This window comes from Papilio polytes, unplaced genomic scaffold, assembly GCF_000836215.1.
Source record: "Papilio polytes unplaced genomic scaffold, Ppol_1.0 DF823823.1, whole genome shotgun sequence".
NCBI lineage: Eukaryota > Metazoa > Arthropoda > Insecta > Lepidoptera > Papilionidae > Papilio > Papilio polytes.
Genome location: NW_013525381.1, coordinates 34,676 through 40,021, shown reverse-complemented (window position 1 = coordinate 40,021; position 5,346 = coordinate 34,676).

Genomic DNA, 5,346 nt, shown 5'->3' with positions numbered 1-5,346 from the left:
TTTTTCGTTTTTTATTTTCTTGAATATTTCGTTTAGACGTTAATTTGTCTTAAAATACTTTTGCTATATTTACGAACATGTATGTTTTAATATATCAAACAGAAATAAAAGTATATAATACGAACAATAGTTGGAAATTAAAAAAATTGAGACAAATGTCAAAAATTGAAAACTAGGATTTTTGATAGATAACAATTCTCAGTTTCTCGTCACAGAAACAAAAGCTGCCTTCTGACGAAAAACAATTTTCGGAAAATATTAAAACCTTCCCAGGATTTTACACCAAAGAATACAGACACGAATGACTTTCGTTTTGTTCTCGAACAAAAAAATATTACCGACTCTCAATGTATTGAAACCTACCATTTTTTTAATTAAGTATACCAAGTTGTCTTTTTTCTTGTAGTTGTAGTCTTTTCTAATAAATCTCACGTCTACATTATTAAACATTCCACAGCATTAAATTCTCAGAAAAAAAATAATAAAACGACATACAAATCGGCAACACAATATTAGAAGAGCTTTCAAAACAAAGCTACTCAATGAAAGTTTTTCAAGATATATACTAAGATACCATAGTTTCGGAAATTTACCGTAACAATATTATGTTGTTTAGGTAAAAGGCAACATAAAATGGCTAAGCTATGCCCTTACAATGTTATTTTTCCTGCCGCCCGCGTTAGCCTGTCCAAATTTAACAAAGAAATGACGTCGTAAATGGGCTCGCTGACAAAAAAAATGAAAAGGTTTGTGCCGTGTTTTTGCTATAAAGCCACTGAAAAAATGTATTTCCAAGTACAAATTACAACTAACGAAAAAAGCTATACATTTAGAGTCGACTTCACATACCTGTAAAACTACTCCAATAACAATTTCGTCCGCTTTTTTATTCACATCAAATCCCAATATTAATTGGCAAGCGTATCAACAGAAAAATAAATATTGTATACACCTCTGTAACTTAAACTACCACCCTAATGACACTAACTATATCTTAGTAAAGAACTAAAAACTGAAACAAACATAAATCTTCATATGTTGTACAGTTGTATGTAATTCCATTAAGTTAACGTCCAATGCCTTTGGTTATATTAGATCTTAAGTTTATATTTTCAGCATAATATTTGTGCCTATTGTTGACCGTTCTAGAAGCAAATGGCACTTAGCCACTCAGACACACTTCAATTAGGAAACCTTTTATCTTTTTTACTTTTTTTTCGTCTGCCAGCGTTGCGCATTTTAGGAATCTGTATTGTGAATTAAATTGTCTGAACATTACTTTGATTGTTCGTGTATTTATTCAAAGATCTACGTCTCCGGTCGTTTTGTATAATTTTCGTCTTTTAATTTAACATCTGTCATTTTACTCTTGTATCCAATTTCAATCAGTTCACCATAAAAGCATTTTCTAATCAACAATTCGTCCCATATTTGTGTTGATGAATAGTCACTAAGGGCGCCGCCATTTATTAACTCTGGGTAACACTCCTTCTACAAGCAGTTCTTCAATATACGTGGTCTTTGCTTTAACGGATAATCGTCATTTAAGTTGCAAAGGTAAGAGAGCTTTTATATTTAGTTTTATTAATGTAAATTGAACAAGCAACATTTATGCAGGCCCGGTAACACGTGCCACCGGTTCGTTTGCATACAATCAGCATATCTCCGCTGGCTGCTACGGCATGCACAAAGCGTGCTACTAAAATACAGTCCTCTAAGGAGGCTCGCATGCACAATACTGTCTCATGTCCCACAGCACCACTATGTTGCATAAGACGGAATAAATAACATCCTGTATAATGTATAGTATTTGTATACCATGTTAAAGGCAAATTTGAACATATTGTACAAACTATTGCGTCAATGCGAAAATAGTACATAAATCCATATAATATATTTTTGGGCGAATCCATTCTATGTACATTCTGTTGGTTTTCTATGACATTCACTTTTAGATTTTTTTAATTTATTAAAAGACAGAATTTAAGAATTTAAAGTATAATCCAAACTTTTGCAGAATATGATTTTTACACGTAAATTACTCAAATTATCGCTGAGATCGAAACGCTGAATCTGACGATAATAGCTGACTGGAAACTTTTTACAAGCTTTTATTTTATTGAAATAACTTCGACGAACAAACGCTTTTTTTATAAAATTCTCTTTTTGGACATGTCCAGCACAACAAACAGCGTGGTTTTTTCGTTTTCTTTTAAAAGGAAAGTAAAAAAAATCAATAAAATAGGTACTAATTACTCATGATTGCTGCAGAATTAACTATAGTTTTATAAATGCGAAAGTTTAGATGTATAAATGTTTGTTACAGTTTGTAGCTTAAACAGCTGAACAGATTCCGATGAAATTTGTTATAGATGTAAAAGATAATCTGTAACAATACATAGGGTACACTTCTGTTTTTTTTTTTAATTCCACGCGGACGGAGTCGTGGGCGGAAGCTAGTGTATTGTAAAATTCGTTGCTCCTAGAACAGTGCTACGTTTTAATTATTTTTTAATACCACGAGTATCACTGCCACCCAAAATGTAATCCCTAATAACATATTTTGTGAATTTTCTTCGTCTCAAACTTTTATCGATACACTCTTTTTGCTGATATAATAATATTTGATTTCGGACTTTCACTTGTCAATCTAAGCTTTATTGCTTCAAAATCCTTTTATATTTACTAAATTGTTCCATTACAATACACTGTTGAGAATAATGTCGTAGAAAAGGAAAAAAAAATAACAATTTCTATACAAAAGTGTAGCCATAAAATACGAGCTTGGTCCATTAGCAAACGCCTTACGTTAAACATTTTCTCTCTAGAGTGTTTGTGCTCCCGAGTACTTAATACTTCGAACTATTTACTATATTAGAGTCCGATACATTTTACAGACGCTGCTATTGCACTGAACATTTATATAAAAGGTATCTTTATTTTTTTTATAAATTAAATGGCATTATGATAAATCATTTGTAAAACCTGATTTTTATAATTTACGTTAAGTGAGTACAACTTTTTCGACATAAAAACAAAACAATATAATATTCACTGTCTACCCCAAAAGGTTTATTTATAAGTTATCATACATAATTTATCGAATTTCATAATTTAGAATTGAAGCCTACATTGTTTCTCTTGTTTGTTAAAAACTAACTTTAAATAAAGTTGTAAGTGAACATAGAACCCCGGTATCGCATTAAAAGCACGCGCAATAAATCCACTGAAAAATTAAAGCACGGATATTGCGCCACCTGGCGACATTAATATCAGTTACACCGCTAATCCTAGAAGCGGCGGGAAAGCGCGCCCGATAGTGCGGCCACTCTGCTGCGAGCTTTAAGCTTAAACAAATTAAAGAATATAAATGTACAAACACTCAAGGCTAAACTGTGATAGGTATTTAGTTGAACACAATTTTAAACTTAGTAAATTGACTTTTTCTTGCACTTATTTTAGGGAAATATTACAGAATGTGTCAACAATTTATGTGAACAAATAATGATTGTTGTTGAAGACTATTTTATGAGAGGTGTAGAATTTTTTTACTATTATTACTATCTACACATAGCTCGTTTATGTAAATCGCTTGAAAAACGCAGATTCTTCAAAAACTTTCTTAACTCTTTTAGTCACTTTAGTAGTAATTTCCCTGTTTTTCGCTATGGGTTATTTGTTCGCAAATTCAGTTTTTGAACATCCAAAAGTAACTGTTATTTTACTATCACTATTTACATAATATACGTGGTGCAATGTTTCACTTTTAAATTTATTTTTTGTTGTTTATTACTTGCAGAAACGCAACGCATTGCCTTGGCACGACCAGTTACGTTAAAATAAAAATATAACTTACAACCTTGGGACTACATTTAAAAGTCACCAAAGAAATTCTAGTAAAGTATTGTTTGATATTAAAACCATAAAATTTTAATGAAAAAATTCTTTAAATGAGGGCAAATGTCATTTTAAAAATATCTTAAAACACTATTAAAATATCCCCAAAACTTTAGATGTATCTGTTTAAATTACAACGAAATAAATAAAAAATAGTAGTAAACCGCAATGGATACAATTACTCAAGTGAGTACAAACATTGATCGTAATTTCAGTATTCAACGTGAAACTTGTTACTTGATTGGTTCCAAGCATATTGCGAATTGTTTACCCGATATTGGGGTAAAAGAGAACGTGATCTGGTAACATCGAAGACCGAAACAGAACTTCAATGTTAATGAGTCGAGTTTTAACACATTTACCGCTCAGCTCACAAGTTTCAATCAACAAACAGTTTTCTTTGCAAAAGTAGAACTTTTGCCTGAGACTTCTAATTTTCTTATACTTTTATTCTTAGTATCATAATACGAAAAGCTTAATGGATGGATAAAATAAAGTGATTCTACTTTTGAATGTACCTTTTCAACGTGCCGATTTATACACGTAGTGAATACAAGGTTTCTCCTAATATTAAAAGAATTTACCGAATCCTACCAACAAATTGATATTCAGACTGTTCTATTTCTTATTGTCAAACGCGAACTAACTTAATGGTTTAAGCATGACTAGACTGATGTCTTTTGTAAAGCCTTTTAGTTGGGAATTGAATCCAGGCTGCGTCAGGTCACAATACACACGGTCACTTGGGTCGCGACACTAGCGACCTCTATAACAACTCTAGAAGTTTTGCTTTTATTGACACAATATTGAAGTCCTACTTTCAGATAGCGCACATAGGTAACGTTTTAACAAAAGCTTGCTTACACTTTAATTTGCAAAGAATTGACTCTCATAATTGCTTGCTAATTCATATTAACGAAATCTAGACTACACAGATACTTAAAATACGTTTTTTTTTTAAGTTTTAAATAATATTTTAATTCAGTGCGCGCTTCGGAGGGAATAAGAACAATTACTTTTCCGTTATTGTATTAAGGTCACGCGCCTTAAATCCCCTGACAGATGATTGCAGGAAAATTGCTGCAACGTCGACATTAATATCAGTTGCAGCGTCGTCTGCGAGGGGAGCTGTGGAGGGGTCCGTGTGAAACCACTATCATAGGGATTCATACTTATACAATCGTACAATGACTAGATGAAAAGAAAGCCTACTGTTTTGTTTAGCATTTGTTTTAATTTACATAAAACTTGCTGTTCCCGTGCGAGTTCATCCGCATAAAATTAAGAAAATTTCATTTTATTGTTTACATGTGTCAAATTATCAATTGCAAATGTCAAAATGACATAACATGATGACAAACCATGACAACCTTGATTCCTTGATGTTGGCAGCAACTTATGTCTCTTTCCCACATTAGGGTTTTATTCAAAATATTTACCCCTAAGTTT